Source organism: Ceratosolen solmsi, unplaced genomic scaffold, assembly GCF_000503995.2.
Source record: "Ceratosolen solmsi marchali unplaced genomic scaffold, CerSol_1.0 scaffold14, whole genome shotgun sequence".
NCBI classification, from domain to species: Eukaryota; Metazoa; Arthropoda; class Insecta; order Hymenoptera; family Agaonidae; genus Ceratosolen; species Ceratosolen solmsi.
This window is the reverse complement of record NW_011948420.1, coordinates 7,431,298-7,449,243: the sequence shown is the minus strand read 5'-3', so window position 1 is coordinate 7,449,243 and position 17,946 is coordinate 7,431,298. Positions and strand designations below refer to the sequence as shown.

General features: G+C 27.5%; 1 protein-coding gene across 1 annotated transcript in view; it reads left to right on the top strand.

Annotated features, from left to right (window-relative positions):
* Con (leucine rich repeat protein connectin) overlaps nt 1-17,946 on the top strand; it is a 212,339-nt gene that overhangs the window by 117,955 nt on the left and 76,438 nt on the right. Inside the window, exon 3 of the mRNA XM_011498293.1 lies at nt 4,964-5,017. The gene's annotated coding sequence lies outside the window, so the exon portion shown is untranslated. The remainder of the gene's footprint in view (nt 1-4,963; nt 5,018-17,946) is intronic.

The window sequence follows — 17,946 nt, the reverse complement described above, 5'->3', positions numbered from 1 at the left end:
CATACAATGTCTCGCAACTTTACATGTTTGTACTTGCGCCTGGGCAGCAACATGGAGCGGTTTATATATATACATTGATCTCTCAAAAGTTTAGTGTTGCATGATACTGAAGAGCCTCTCTCTCTCTCTCTCTCTCTCTCTCTCTCCCTCCTCACAACACCCATCCTCCTTCCTGTGGGAAAAAGTTGACGTATAATGCAAAATGAACGGCGATTGTATTGCCCGTTGCGGTTTTCCTTTGTTCATTACGTTCGTGTGCATCTGTATATTATACTGTATATTATGCTTGTAGTTGTATACACACGTGCACGTGGAGATTGGATGTGCTTATACATTCATAAACGAAGGGAGACGAGATGTTTCATTCGTCATAAAGAGCAATAATCGATAGTACTTAATCATTTTGTCAACCTTCTGAATATAAAAAGGTAGATGGCGAAGCAGTGAAATATAAGCTTATAATGTTTAACAATACCCATGTAAGATCTGTTGAGATTAAACAAGTAAGAGTAACTACGACTACTTAAATAAGAAACAAGTGAATATAAAGTATTCTGAAGCAGATACTTTATAAGAAACTATACTCTACGAGATAAGATATTATATTCTCATAATTCATTATTCAATCAATGTATTCTCAATATACAAATGGGTCTTAATATATTGATAAAAAATTTTGACACGCGGTGAAGCTTAAATAAACAAATTTTATTTTTCAATTCAAATTTTTCATGAGAAAGAATAGTATATGGATAATGTAATATTTACGGTGAAAACTTGAAAATTCAATATTTCGATTACATGTAAAAATTTACATATTTGTGTGTATGTATTTCTCTATGAGTATGTTCGTAAAGTTGAATACTGACAGCAATTGCGATTCATAAATCAATTTAGTTATTTCAGTAAAATTTTGCATGGAAGTAATATTGTATTACTCAATTCAGTGATGTTTCTATTCTAGCCCAGTAAACATTAAATATTACAACAACAAAAAAGAAAAAAGAAAACAAAAATTAAATTTTTGAAAGCCAGAGAATATATTTTTATTAATTTTTATTAGAAACTATGTGCAAGCCACGATTATAAAAATGTGTTTTAATTACAAGTCAATTATTTTTCAGATAATTATAATGACCGTAATTCTTAATAGTTGTTCCTGCATTATCGGAAATTATATATGTTATCAAGACAAAGAGATCAGTCAAATTGCAATATCTTGTCTGTCCAATTATAATTAGAATTTAGTATTACCATGATACTAATAGTTTTATTTAAGCATTGAATATGATGGACTGTAATTTATCATTTAATCTATAATTTAAGTTTCCAATGTCTCAATCAAATTATTGACAATGAAACTTTCGGTATTTTATATTGGCACGATGTTTTAAATTAATAATAATTATATATTGTATAAACTGTGCATTTGTTTCGATAGATTCATAAATTCTTGATTTCATTATTAAAAATATTCAAACTGTTCGTTTACAATTATAACTATAATCTTCGCCTGTGTAATTCGATTAGTCTAAAATGAGCCGGATGGGTAAAAACAAAAAGAAAACAAAAAGAAAACAAAAAAACAAAAAAACAAAAGAACAAAAAAATTCCCTCGTCTTAATATTATATGATTAGCCAGTTTTTAACAAGCATTGTCGCAACTGTATTATTTGATTATGAAAGGGGGGGGGGGGGGGGGGGGGGGGGGGGGGGGGTGTGGGGGGGGGGGGGGACTAATCGCATAATTAAAAGAAATTGTAATCCTTTGGAGAAGTTTAATTTTTATACGCTAAATAAATTATCAATGCTCAAAAACTCTCTTGTAATTTATTGAAAAATGTTACAAATAATCAGTGAACTAGATAATTATATAAACAATTATAAATGAATTTTAATAATTTACTTATTAATAATGACATTAAATTTTTTAACAAAATTGACATACATTTATTATTATTTATTTATTATAATATATGATACATGCTGTCTCTTTCTTTCCTCCATCTCGTGCATATCCATGCTTGCCATGAACATCTACTGGTGAAAGAAGATTATAGGGAGTTTAAGAACGGAAAATCCTGTTGATGTCCATCAACTAGTCGGAAAGAATAAATTTGGGCGTATTGAAGTTATTGAAAAGAGGATTGGAAAGCGAAGCGAAGCGAAAGAGAGTCGAGGACTTACCTAAACATCAACTCGCTTTTCTCTCAATAATCTCGATAATACGAAGATAACACCACTATAAGATAACAACACTTATTATATAACAACACTTTAACAATAATGCAATTAATTATTAAAATACGACCGTTTGTACTTATTGTAAATTTTTGCATTTATATAAATACAGCGGTCGAGTTACTTACTCTCTCATACCTCTATGATACATGAATTTTTTTATATACTTTCAATAAATTTTCTTTTCATAAAGCTATTTTCGACGAATATGATATGTAAATATTAAAATTATCGATGCATTGTTAATTAAATTGCCCTTGTTTAACGCTATATTTATAATATTTAGCTTGGGAAAACAAATAAAGAATATATGTTAACGATGTAGCGGCCTCTTTTACTTTTTCAAGAAATCGTCTTCGTTTCAAATTGACCTCAAATATGAATTTCACAATTTTTCATTAATCACGCGCATTGACTCACTATCATTATTACGATTATGATTCATGATCATGCACATTGATTCTAAAAACATTCGAATGTACATTGACGTCGAGCATCGTTGTTTACCATGTAATTTATCGCTTGAAATGCAGCTGCGACTCATCCAAATTAAAAGAGTGAAATTAAACGAACACCGGTAAAACTCGCGTAAAGTGCGCATTGTGTCATCCAATAGTAATTGCAACCGCAAATAAGTGATTGATGAGCTGGAAGTTGGCAGTACGGCTCATTGGGTTAATCGCAGAACCGACATTGCGGGGCATAAACATTGATTAGGTCTATTACCTACCCCTACGTAACAAAACAAACTACCTTACCGCGCCCTTTTAATCTTTCAACTGCACACTGTCAAGACAGCGCCATCTGTGAGTGCGATCAACCACGGAATCTCTAATTCAATAACATGGGCGCGACAGTGATGTCGAGCGAATTTCTCCTGATTATTAAGGATGGAATCCGTCTGCCTCTCAAAGCCATTGATCTCTCGCCGGCAAAATAGCATACGCGCACATTATGAAATCGAGGGTTGATATATACCCTTCTCTCTCTCTCTCTCTCTCTCTCTCTCTCTCTCTCTCTCTCTCTCTCTCGTTCCAAGTTCATTATTATTCGTTAATGACGTGTGCTGGTAAATAAATTTCCAATTCTGTAATTTATTTGACTTTTCAGTGTTGCGACATTGATGGATTAATAAGTATTCCCAGAGCATGTACTACTTTTAAGTCCCCCTACTTCTAGTAATATATATAGAAATAGAAAAAGAATGAAAACTATGAAGATTATTACTTACCAATAAAACAAGTTGTATCGAACGTTATGTCATGATTAAAATGAAAATCTAAATTAGCCAAAGAAAAAAAGAAAAAAAAGAAGAGAAAAAAAAATCCATATATTCTATTTAAAATATTAGCCTGTCAATTTATTAATTAAAAGCGCATAGTTAAACGTCATTAAAATGCCTTTAGCTACAAACCAATGCTGTTTATAATATTAATAAAATATATTATTTCAGATTAATTAAAAATAGAGACTTTTAATTTGTATAATCTTTCGAAATTATATAATTCGATAAAAATAAATATGATGTATATATAAATAATAATAATAATAATAATAATAATAATAATAAAACATAATAGATATTCTAACAAATATTCACTACGCTATAATATTATTAATATATGTATTGTTAAATAAGTGAATTATTAGAAGTGATAATTATGATTTGACAAAAATTTGGAGAATACTGTGTTTTTCCTCTTTCCTTAGTTTTTAGCACGAAATTTCTTTCTAACATTTCCAAATAATTTTACCAAAATCCATAAAGACTTTGATTATATCGTTCATTTTCATTATTATTATTATTTTTTTTTTTTTTGTCTTAACTCGAACGGTAAATTAATTACAATTACTTTTTTTAATTTGAATGAATAAAACATTATTATAATATGTAAAAAAATATTTGTGAAATTTTTACGAGAGCCTAATGTTTTTTCCAACGTATTAGAATTTCTGTTACTTACACCAGATTCTAGATAAATTGTTATACATATAAATTTACTTAATTGTATAGTATTTTTAAATGATTTTAAATACGTCAAGATGTATTTGAAATGTCAAACGAATAGTTATGAATGCAATTAAACCGTAAATATATAAATCATATTTCAACATTAACATAATATAAAAAAGTAAGGAGGATTTATTAAATATTTTTTCTTTTAGTGCAGTAATTATTTTAATGTAATTTGGAATGTTTTTGTATTCTGTTCGTTTTATTTAATAATTTCAAGGCCTATAAGTTATTTTTATTTAACTCACTTTAACTTACTGCAAATTTGGATGATATGCGTGTAAATATAATTCGATGAATCGATAATATGGATTATTACTTTAATGTTATTGTAAGTAATGTTTATTAGAGTTTTCCACTTTGAAGAGATTTTTGCTGCATATATTTTTTAGTCATAATTTAATTATCAGCTAAATTATTAATTCCATTGTTATTGTTATTATTTTTATTATTTAAACAATAGATAAATTATAGTTCATACTAAATATGTAAAACATCAAATGAATCTTTCGTCACCGATGTGAAATAATTGTAAAAAATGTTCATTAGAAGATAAGAAATTTTTAGTTTTTACAATAAGAATTGTTAAAAAAAAAAAAAAAAAAAAATTTACAAAAAAATAGAAAATATTTAAAAAAAAAAAAAAAAAATGCGTTCTTTTATATTGAAATGATTTTTTGTACTGAAAATACTTATTTCCTGTTACAGAAAGGATTTCAAGATATCGATTCATCTTTCTTTGCAAAATTGACAGTATTCAAAGTAAGTGATTCCTTTTTTCAGCCATTATTATTTGCCGTCGTTAAATCCTTTTGAAATAAGCAATTTAAAATTCCCGTTCAGCATAAATCTCAAATTATGTGATGAAAAATGAAATAAAAGAAACGTTAAAGAAACATTTTTTGGGTATAAAGAAACGGATATTTCACGGTAAAATGTGAAATAAGTGATAGTCTGATGGAAAATAATACGCACGCATGATTGGCGATCAAAAGGCAAAAAGGGAGAGAGAGAGAGAGAGAGAGAGAGAGAGAGAGAGAGTGAGAGGCGAAACCACAAGCGAAAAGACAAGATTACACGCGAGCAACTGTCCTATATCTTATTTTCAAGTATTCTAGTAGGCTTTTTTAACGAAATATTTTTCTGCTTTATTTCCTCTATTGATTATAATTTATTCCTGCAATATTCCGCAAACATTGATTAGAATTAAGATAGGCCGAGATACCATATTAGTTAAGAAAAAATTCAAAAACATGATAAAACTATTGTAGATTACAGGCATAGACATAACATAGAGTACAATTATAGAAAAATATAAGCAAACGAGATGTACACGAAGACAATGAAAATTAGACAAGACATTTAATAGACGAAGTTAATGACAATTCCGTAATTATTCATGATGATTTTTGCTGGAGTTTATTCTTTCCATTCCAATTCTGTTTTCTTACATATACCGACATGAAATGTACCGATATGTTTAAATTAGTTATACGTTGATATATTATTCATTAACCGCATAGATTTAAAAATTCCAATATTATATTTTATTAGTTAGTTTTAAAATTTCTTAGAAATAAATTTCTTTGATTTATTTATTTAATTAAATAAAATTAAAACATGCATAATTTTCCTAGAGAGGATGATTTTTCGTACATTATATATTAATATATTTTTTAATTAAAAATTACATCATATGTACGATTATAATTACGTAGTTTAAATTCTTTGCAAGAATGAAAATAATAAAGTAATAGATTTATATTAGAATAGTTATATATAAAAATTTAATTTTCATTTTTCATGGTGATATATATATATATATATATATATATATATAATGCGTGTTATATTGTGTTTTTTTTTTTTAATATTTCTTTAACGTTATATTTAATACTTAAAAATGGTTTAATATTTTCAAAGTTTACAAATCAAATCATTCCAATACTTTGTATGTGCTTTCATAGGTTTGATAATCTGTTCATTTTAATTAACTAAGAGCAAGCCATAAGTTTTCTCTGCTTTTATTTTTTTTAGTTGCTTGTATCGTTAGTTTTTAAAACTTCACCTACAAATTTATGTACTTAATGGAGTTTTGTAAAAAAAAAAAAAAAAAAAAAAAAGCTTGACTATTATTACTGAAATAATTACATACTCTACTCTATTAACATGCACTCCAGTTTGTAACAGATTTAATAGTCAAAATTATTATCATTAGTTACAAAATGCAAATTGGTATGTATTTACAATATGTCTCATAATATTAGCAATAAAAAAAATAAGTATAGTAAAAAAAAAAAAAAAAGAAAAAGAAAAAGAAAAAAAAAGTCGAAAGGACAATGTATATTATTATGGTCACGTAATATGAGAATTTTTGCTTTAACGGACACTTATTGGATATTTGTGATTTCTTTAATTTACTTAAGCTGTTCAAACAGTATTTTTTATCAATGTCAATAATTTAATAATTATAATTATTTAAATCGGGATAATTAAAAATTATCATTGAATTATTTGAATTTTGTTGCTTATGGATAATAAATTATATTATCATTGAATTATAACGCAGATCAATTTAAATAGCAACCAAATGCAGTGTATTATGATAATAATAAATTTTTTCATTCTAAAAAATTTATATTTATTACAGTTGTAAATTAAATATTAAAGTTTGAATAGCTACATTTGACGTGAACTACCTTTTATCCAGAAAAATATTCTGGCACGTATAATTCTGAATAAGTGACTGAGACTAAAAGGATACAGAATATTTATACTAGACAGACTTAAACATTGTTACATTGTTTATTAATAAATTTTAAAAGCAAATGCTTTAAAATTATTTTACATTTTAAAAGTTGTCCGTTCATTATGATATGAATATTAATTTTTTTAATTGTACTACCAGGACTTCCCTAGTAATTGCTAGTCGTCAAGCAATTAATAATCCAACCTTGCTGAAATTGACTGTTCCAATTGTTAAATAAAAAATAAATATTCTATAAAAACACTATTCCGAATGCTGGGGTTATTAAGTAGAAGGGAATTATATGTAAAAATAATATAAAAAACATTAAAAATACATAAAAAAATCCCGTATTTATTCGAATAGAATAAGAGAACTGCTATAAGCGAAAAGTGACCAAAAGCTGAAAAAGGCCTAAAGACGATTTCAAGTTAGACCTATCAAAAGATAAAGAGTTTCAAGGTATGCGATAATGATGAGAATGTGGATAATGATGGCAGTGGACATAAATTGTACGGCAAAGGCACGGATGATCGCGTTTATCAAATTCGAGAATGAGAGATGTTGCTCACTAACCACGCAAGCAAAAGTTTACTTGTATAACGGGTAGCATTATTTTACGACGCCATTTTACAAGTGAATTATCTGTATGTAGTGCACAATTATTACACATAGCGTGGTAGAGTGGGAGAAGAAGAGTTAAACCACGCGAACCGATAGAGGAGCGTAGGTGGGTCTTATTGCTGCCGTGCGCCACTTCCATAATATTAGGAGAGCGATAATGTACTTGCAATTTAGTGCAATTTAACCATCGAGGTCAGTTGAGCCTCGGTCGATGTACTCTATTGTCATAACTCATTGTATTTTATTAGCATGATAGGGAATACGGCGTTTGGAAGAAATGAAAAATTTTCATTTACCTGAACTGATTTTAATGGATAAAATAGAACAAGGACTTGGAAGAGTAACTTAATCATAAACGGATAAAGAAGTGTATTTGTTATGAGAATAAGGAAAGAAATATTTTTTTAAATTAAGAGTAGGATAAATAGTAAACCTTACGGTAAATGATAAAGAATTTTTTATTCACTATTCTATAATGCGTACAAACGTGTTTTAAAATATAATTTCAGCATTATTTGTATTTATTAACTTATTAAAATTAAAATGAAAATAAAAATTATATTTTTATATAAACGTCCGATAGCACTTGAAAATAAAAAAAAAAAAAAAAAATCGATTAATTTATTAATATAAATTTATTATTAATATAAGCTTATTTATTACTCGTATAAATTAATCGTAATTTTTATCTAATTTGTTTTGAATGATATATGATATTCAAATTGTTAAAAGCAAACGTAAGAAACACGCGTAAGTCTTTATAACAAATATTTAATAAACATAAAAATATGTTCATCGTGATATCTCAATTCTAAACTTGCAATTCCAAAATTTTGCAATTACTTTTTATATAAAAGAAAATTATAAATTAAAAATTTCACCTAATTAAACAATACTTATTTTATTCTATTTTCTACATATTAAAATAATACACGGATAAGCATTAATAATGTAAAAGTTCTATTGAAATTTGCAGTGTTGTTTAAATAGTTTTGTGTACAGTATTTAGTTATGTTAATCAACAGATTTATATTTGATTTTAAAATTAAGCCGATGCAGATGTTTGAATGGGTTTGAAGCATATCTTATATAGAAAAAAATATTACATTAAGAAATCAATTATATATAAAAAAAAGTTAATAAACATAATTGATTACATAATTGAATAGAAAAATTGATTATCATTCGAGTACTTTGTGTATTTAACAAATGTGTATGAACTCTAATAACCACCAATATTCATATAAGATTCAAATTAATTTTATTATTTTAATCTTTATATTTGAAAAGATTAGCATTAGCAATAACAATAATAAAATGGACGATTAATTAAATTCATCAAATGGTAATGTTAAAATATTCTCAAGCAAATCTAAAAAAATGTTAATTTAAGACAATTGAAGTGTTTTATATTTTCTTTTATCCATGTTCTTTCTTGCAAGCTGAATATATAATTTAAAATAAATACTGATTTCAATTGTATCATCATATTTATTAATTCTTTTAATTATTAACTATAACAATAGTAAAAGTAACTGAGTAAGTTTTATTCTATTTTTTTTTTTTTTTTTTTTTTTTTTTTTTTTTTTTTTTTTTTGCTAATTATAATATGATCTACCGCACATTTGTCATAAGTTCATAATTTCAAAATATATTGTTAAATGGAAAAGACAAAGAAAAAAAGCAATCTAGAAGCTTACATTATTATACTATTTATATATATATATACATACATACATACATACATACATATATATATATATATATATATATTTTAATTATGCATATAATAAAAATGTAATAATGAATTTCTTGAATGAATTTGTAAGTGCTTTCGAAATAAACCCATGCGTTCATGCAGCTTAAATACATTCGACATTTCCGATACACAAATTTTGCCTCAAGACGGAAGTTGGAGAACATCGAGAAAGTCGGTAATTACGCGCGGAGCAAATAATTCCTGCAATGAATTAATTGGGAAGGCGCAGATCGAATGAGTGGGAAACCAAAGTTCTCCTGGGAATTTGCATATATTCAGTAAGATAGCTTGAAGGAACAGAGACCGAAAGTGACTGAAAGTTGGATGCGACTCGACCTGATATAAACTGAGAGAAAGCGATGGATCCCAGGAGCATGCATCCTGAAAATTGAAATCCAACGTAATAATATATTGTAAATACAAATAAAAAAGTCTATACTTATATGTGATTAAATTAATTTAGTATAGCATTGCAATATTGCACCTTATTCGTTCATGATTTTCAATATATAAATAATTTTGTATTTGTATATTTCGCTTGCAATAATACGGAGTTGATTGTGTGTAATTATTTCTTCTTAGTTGTTTGTATAAATTGCGTCATGAAAACTAAGCCTTACGACAATTTTTTTTTTTTTTTTTTTTTAACCAATCATAAACATAAATAAATTATATAAACTATCGAATAACTTTATTTCTTTACTGAATACTTATTAAAAATGAAAAATCATTAAAATCATATATTTTTTTAAATCCATATTTTGTCATGTGTACTTGAAATATTAAATTACTACTAATTAATACGATAATAGCACACTGTTTCTCTCCGATAGTTTCTTAATATTATATCAGTATGAATTATACTACTAAAATTTGTTTGAAAATATATATATATATATATATATATATATTAGACATATTATTATAGCAAATAAAATAAAACAGCAACGAGATAAATTAAAATTGTAATAATTAAAATATGTATAAAATAGCATTATGCAATTGCTTATAATTTAAGGATTATTTTAAAATAATACACATATGATATTATTTCGAAAACTATTATCTCTATTTCTAAAGTTTATAAAGTTGAATTTATTTTAACTGAAATAGATTGGACTTATTAAAGATATAAATTAATTTGGGCTTATTATTATTACTCTTATTAAATGCTGCGCAGCTGTTTACTAGCAAACTGCACTTTAACAAAGTTTAGACCAATCATAACAGTTATAACTAGTATTTAATTAAATTGATAAATAAATGGAATACGAGTTTTAAAAGGTAAACTTTTATAATAACAAACAAGAAGATATCATAATTTTAATTAAGAAAAATTATATATATAATATTTACTTTTCCAAAACTTTTTTCTCCTCATGTTCCTTAAAATATATTAAAAGTAATAGCGAATGCTGAGGTAATCAATTTTCATTAGCTTTAAACGTACAAATAATGTATTTGTAAATATTTGCGTAATATAGAGTCGGAGTGGGTTGATTGCATTCTTTTACTTTTACATAAAATTAATATATGTTGCATGCATTAACGAGTTATATATATATATATATATATATATATATATATATATATACATGTTTGTATGTGTATATGTATTTTTTTTTCCGTAAATTTGTATTTAAATTTATATTTGAAATCGTAAATAAAGCTACAATTCTCTATTTATAATAAGATTAAAAACATTGGCACTCAAAGTTCTATTGAAGCATCGATGGTAAGAAGATCTTTAGTAATGTGATAACTGAAGATTTTACATTAGTGAGAGTAATTATTCGAGGATTTTCGATAATGTAATACCAAGTGATAAATCAAAACAAACGCGAGCAATATAATTGCACAAGTTTCGAATTATATTGGCAGATATTTTTACGAAAAATTGTAACAGTTGTCAAGAAATTGTATGAAATTTTAAATACACGTAAATCTCTACATTTCTAATACACAATTAAGCCAGATAATTCCATAAATATTGTTAGATCGTTCAATAATTAAATACATCATTATAACTGCAAGCATAGTCTATATTAATGTTGTTACCAACTAAATATATATATATATATATATATATATATATATTTTATAAAATTTATGAGTAAAATGTTCAATGACGCCGATGCCGATTAGATTAATTATTGTCAAAATAGTTCTTAAAGTGATCGAAATTTTAGTAAATTAATAAAACAATTAGTTATACTTATGATAAATTACAGAGAACAATGAATAAAAATGAGAGAAAGGTCATGGGACTATTAGCCGACAACTAGTTGACTCGTGGTAATGAACTTACATAAATATCGAGAATATGTGATTGATCGTGAGATAATTGCTCGAAATTTAATGACGAAGTTCCGGATGGCACGAGTGAGCAATCAGCGCTCGGAGTCGTGGGTGTGTGCGCCTGTATTTCACTTTGATGTAAATTGCATATGAAGGAACGTCTTGGTTCTCTCGAGAGTCTTGTCGAGGGTCGCTAGCCAGCGTCGGGCAATGACTGTTAATGTCTTTTGTGCCTTGAAGATTGCAGATATGTAGGTTGATAAATAAAACATTGTTTTATATTCTGAAAATCATACGACATTAGTCGAAGCTGGCAAATTTTGAGGCATTATTTTTCTTACATAACGACATAAAACACGAAACAGTGAATTATCAATAGTAATATGCGTGCGCGCGCGCGTGTGTGTGTGTCTCTCTCTCTCTCTCTCTCTCTCTCTCTCTCTCTCTCTCTCTCTCTCTCTCTCTATATATATATATATATATATATACATGATATGATTTGATATGATATGATATGATATAATTATAAATATGTGCGTGCATGTGTGTGTATTCGGATAGTTAATACTAGCTCATTTTTCATTGGTAATGTACTTTTGTAAATTGTAGCTTGTTAATGGACTGTGCTTGTAAAACGATTTTATCATCGAGATTTTCATATGAAATTATGTTTAATTTGTTATACATTAATATACACACGTGTATTGGCTTACTATATTCTTTTTTTAATAATTATATACTAAATTATTATTTAATGATTCGTATCGTGATATAGAACTTTTATTACTTTACAATGTAAGTGACATTTTAATTAAGAATTTATATGTTTGGCATTTAGAAAAAAATCTCGATTATTGTGTAAAATATCTTGTTCAAACACAAGCTCCTTTCGCACTAACAAGAGTGAGTAAACGAATTGCAACTTTAAAGTTATATATATTCATAATGAAAGTTTCGGGGAATCGTATGACATAACCTATCATAAGATTAAAGTACTTAGCAGTATATAGAGAGGTACTTTATTAAATAGATAAATTATCGGACGTAATGTAATGAATTTTAATCATTGAATTGATTAGCCAATTTTTATTGGTATTTGGTTTTTTGGAGCGCCTTTTAATAAGTTTGATGGCTTCAAATTTTCGAGTACAAGCAAAATGAAATTTAACGTTCGATAAAACCTTTATGACGTAAAACCTTCGATAAACTTTATGACTTTTACATTTTTCGGAAACTAATGTTACTCGCATATTAATTGCATTGCTTACAATTGATTAATAGATCAAATAGATTACTTTGAAGTATCGATTTTTTGAACTCGAAATTACATTATTTCATATAATTTTTGCAATTTTCATAATATTAAAAGAATTGAGAGAAATTCGTTGAAAATCATAACATTCGTTTTTTTTTCATTCGATTTACCATTTGATAAAAGGGAAAAATGAAATAATTATCATCAATTTATAATTAATTCCTGTAACTGTAAGTTTTTTGAAAATACTATTTTATACATTCGATTTAAACATGGTGTAGCGTTTGATCGTATATCGTTTGAGATTTTGAGACTCAATCTATTTAAATTACCATATATAATCGTTTACAAACTTGTGATTGTTATTATATGTTATAATGATACATATTTGGTATTATGATGTATTTTCACACGATATCCCGGGCTTTTCCGGGATAAATCGTGCTCGAAGACGAAATTTGTTCCGAGCGATGTTACGTAGTAGGATGATGAAAGAGGGAGTAGGATGGGTGGAGAATAAAAAATAATATCAATAACAATACAGGTTTCTTTTATTTACAAAAAGCAAAAAGAACAGAAAGGAAAAATTCATTCAATAGATGCCTTGGGTCTGATGTGTCTTTCCTTTTGTTGATGGCATTGAAACAAGACTAGTTTGCTTTCTCGATTTATTAGCAAGAACAAGACTTGTTGTCGTCAAAAAGCAAGAAACAGAAATAAAAGAAAAAACAACAACAACAACAACAACAACAACAACAACAAAACAAATACAAAAATCCCTGTGAATAAATGCATGATTACGGATGAGCAAAGGGAAAGTGAAATTTGTTAACTAGTCGAGAAATATTTGAACGCGTTAATATTGCTATTATCGAGCGTTTGGTAATGGGCGTGAGGGGGGGGGGAGGGGATGGTAAGGACATCGAGGAAGATGGGTGGCCATCGCGCTAATCCAGCAATCCTCGTTCAATGTTCAATGTCCCGTCTAAAGATGCGTACCAAGGAGCAAATGAAGCAGATGATTCGTAAAGCCGTACAATTCCGACGCTTCTTAGCTATTTTTTCGTCGGTCCCATTAAACAGCGAGTAATCAGGTGTGACGACGTACCATTGGAAGGTCGTAGATGAATCGCGCAGTCGCGGAGTCGAGTGAACGTACCGGAGATCTATACATAATGGCATTTTCGAATAGGCAGGATGTCGATAGGATTGCATTGTGTCGAGAGTGCTGAGAGAAAAGGAAGGAGCCGTGCTCCTCTTGGCGGTACAATCGTCCGAGCAGCTTCCAACTACAATTTATTAATTTATGTAAATCTGCTATAATGTAAATAGTCGAGATATTAATGCGAGTTTATAGAGTGAAGCAAGAGATTCTTACTTATTAACAACTTAGCCGAAGACAAGCCGTCGTGGATATTCCCTCCCAAGGATTCTTTGCTAGTGAGCCGACGAGGCTCTGCTCGTTAATAAATTTTATAATCAATCAAGCTTATTAAATTGACGATAATGGATGGAATGAAAATTGAATCGAGAATGGAATAATACACAATAGGGCAAATATAGTAGGTTATGCTGGTGCGATATACGCCAGGTCGATAATCCCGATAATCAATGATAGATCCTTGGTGAGCGCGCGCTAGCAATAATCTCATATCCCACCCGTAAACCTGCAGCATTGCGATCAAGAAAAGACGAACAAGAAGGATGCACGATCATTAAGATTACTCTATATAAAAGTCGAATTGCCTGTTGCTTTGCGAGTCACCACTTGGGTCGCAAATTCGTCCTTTCCACTCATTATCATCCTTTCACTTTTTCACGCCCGCACAATCCTCCGAACTCGGCTAATTATCTGCCTCATTAGCTCCATTCACTTTTCAACCTTTTCCCATTTCTTCTTTATTTTTCAATTTTATTTTCTTTATTTTAATATTTCATAATATTTTTTCTTTCGCACAATTTTTTCTACTAACAATGGAATATTCTCTCGAAGACTATAGTTATGTTACGTTGTAAAAGCTTCAAGTTAACATTCTCTATACAAGTTTAACAAAATTATGTCCGATTCTTAATCCGATTGTCATTAATATTATATAATTTTCTATATTGTATTCTAATTGTATCGTCTATTTAATTTAATTCTTTTGTTTTTTTTTTGTTTTTTTTTTGTTTTTTTTTTTATTTTTTTTTTTGTTTTTTTTTTTATCCTTATACTTTTATATCCTTTTAATCAGCTGTATTATCACGGTCTTTCTTATTAAAAGATTTTGCACGTTTTGTATATGGTGAAATGACTGTTTATTAATTAAAAATACTTTATCGTGCTCTTTAATTATAATTAAAATAATTTGTTTTTATAAACTACTATTACAGAAATTAGTACTTAAAAGCAGAAAATCGACTGCAAGGATTTACAAATTTTCATCGTTTAAATTGATATTATTATGCTAATTATAAAAAAAAAAGTAAATGAATTAATTACAATGAAGGAATTTCAAAAAAAATTATTAATAATGCAGTGGACTATTAAGATTTAAATGAAAGTTAAAATAGAAATAAAGCATAACAAATAAATATAAATTAATTTAACTAATTTCAGTTAAAAAAGGCTTAATAATAGTAAACGAAATTTAATATTTAAAAATGACATATTGTAATAATATATTTTACCAATATTAAAAGAATAGAATTAATTAATGAAATTAAAAATTCGTAAAAATTGCACTTATTAGAGGTTGGAAATATTGTTCAGTATACAGAGGATTTCTTTTATTCTCTCTATCGATATAAAATAAATTTGCTTCGAGCAATTAAAATTCTTCATTAGATCATTATAAAAGCAAACGTTTAATATAAAATTTTGTCTCAGTCATTACGCGATAAGAATTAATAATTAATAATTTCAGCAAGAAAAATACTACATAAAAAAAAAAAAAACATTAATAAAACCAAAACACCCAACTGACAAACTATTTCCACATTAATTCCGACTGTTGCTATAAACATTATTCAGATGCTGACGCGTTGTTGGGTTGTAACTGTTGTTGCAAGGCGGCAAATCTACTATTATTCTGCCTTCTTATTACTCTTATCATGTATGTAATTTGTTTTATATATAATAATAATACATAATAACTCTTATTATGTATGTAAAATTATCGTGATGATAGACTATACACTTGTAGCAATGACGGATTGACGTTATTCGTCGAGTCGAGCCTCTGTATGAGCGCGGAAGTATATGGAAAAGTCATGTGGAATATTGATTAAGGCCTCGCCTTAATTGTCATACATTCCTACATAAGGAATGCACTATCGCGTGATGAAGTACCATAGTTAGCAAAGTATAAATTAAAAGAAATAATTTATTATATATAAGATCCTATAGGTAAGATGATGGAACAAAATGGATTTTAAAAATATTTGCTTAAATTCCAGCTACCGTTTACTAATGCAAATAATAAATAACTTTTCTTTGCAATTCTAATAACGTTAGTTTTATTATATTGTTTAGTCAATGTTTACATAAATTACATTATAAAACATTAGAGTATTATACATTGAATATAATTAATATGTAGTTGGTGGGGAGTAAAATATAATCGCTATAGACTTAAATGTGATAGCGATTGACAAAATGTATCTAAATTAATTTACAAGATATAATTCAAATGCAGATTATAAATATATTAAAATAATGGATATTCGTAGATTATTTAGTAAATTTATAATAAAAGTCACTTTTAAGTTTTGAAATCAATTAAATTTCAATTAAATCGAATTCGTATGTTCTTGTATATTTATGTAAATAAATATTTAATTAAATTGTAAGTTAATGTTAATGGTAAAATGTGACTTGATGAAATTCTAAATGCTTTTTAACGAACATTATTAAAATATTTAGATTATATAATTAAAAAGAAATTCCACAGAAAAATGGAAAATCCAATAAATTATTCGTTTTAAAATAGTAGTAAATTTAGTACAAAAAATATTGAAATTATTTTGAAATATCTGTAATTACTTTATGAAACTATTGTTCCTTTAGTCGTATTAATCATGTGAGAGTGAATAAATATGAATTTTAAAGTAACTTTTAAAAATTTTAATACAATTGATTGATCGTTAAATTCAATGGCACACAGATTTATTAATAAAAACGAGCATTACGTATTAATTATTGCCACACAAGCGTTGACATATAATTTTATTTATTCATTAAAGAAAAAGAATTTTTATTTAAATTAAAGGAATTAAATTATTATTAATAAATCAACTGGAAACTTACTATCTGCCATGATATTTTGACAATAGAGTATTTTTTCTTACTTTGTTATACTCATCAATTTTCCTTCATTATTTTGGAATTTCACGTGTTCATTTATGTCAGTGCTTGAAATTATATGATTTCTTCTAATATTTGTTGAAATATTGAAATATCAGGAGTGATTCGTACGTACATTATTCTGATTTGTAATGCAGTCGGATATATGTACGTATGCATGCACGTATGTACATGAATTATGGCTATTTAATAAAAAGATTCATTTTATAATTAAATTATTTCTCATTAAAAAAAAAGAAAATCTATGTGTGTGTGTGTGTGTGTGTGCGCGCGCGCGCGCGCACGTGTGCATGCAGACTAAATATTTATTACATTTTAATATTTTAGTAAAACTATTATTGCTCGTGTAATGATAATAAATTTTAAATAGAATAAATATGAGAAAAATTATGAAAATGAGCCGAGGATGGAGAGTCTGTTATGGAGAGCGTGAGTAGCTAAGTTATAATTGCATAATAGTGTGTGTTTCTATGGGTGCACACGCGCTTATACACGAACGCACACATAGTTGTATAATAGTAGTATAGTCCGTCCTTCCGTCCTCAATGCTTAGGATACACGACTACGCGTTATGCTTCCGCTGTACGTGATGCATGAATTCCCTCTCCCTCCTCACCTCCGCCGTCCCAAAACCCGCCCACCGCCTGCTTGCGGTATCATGGCT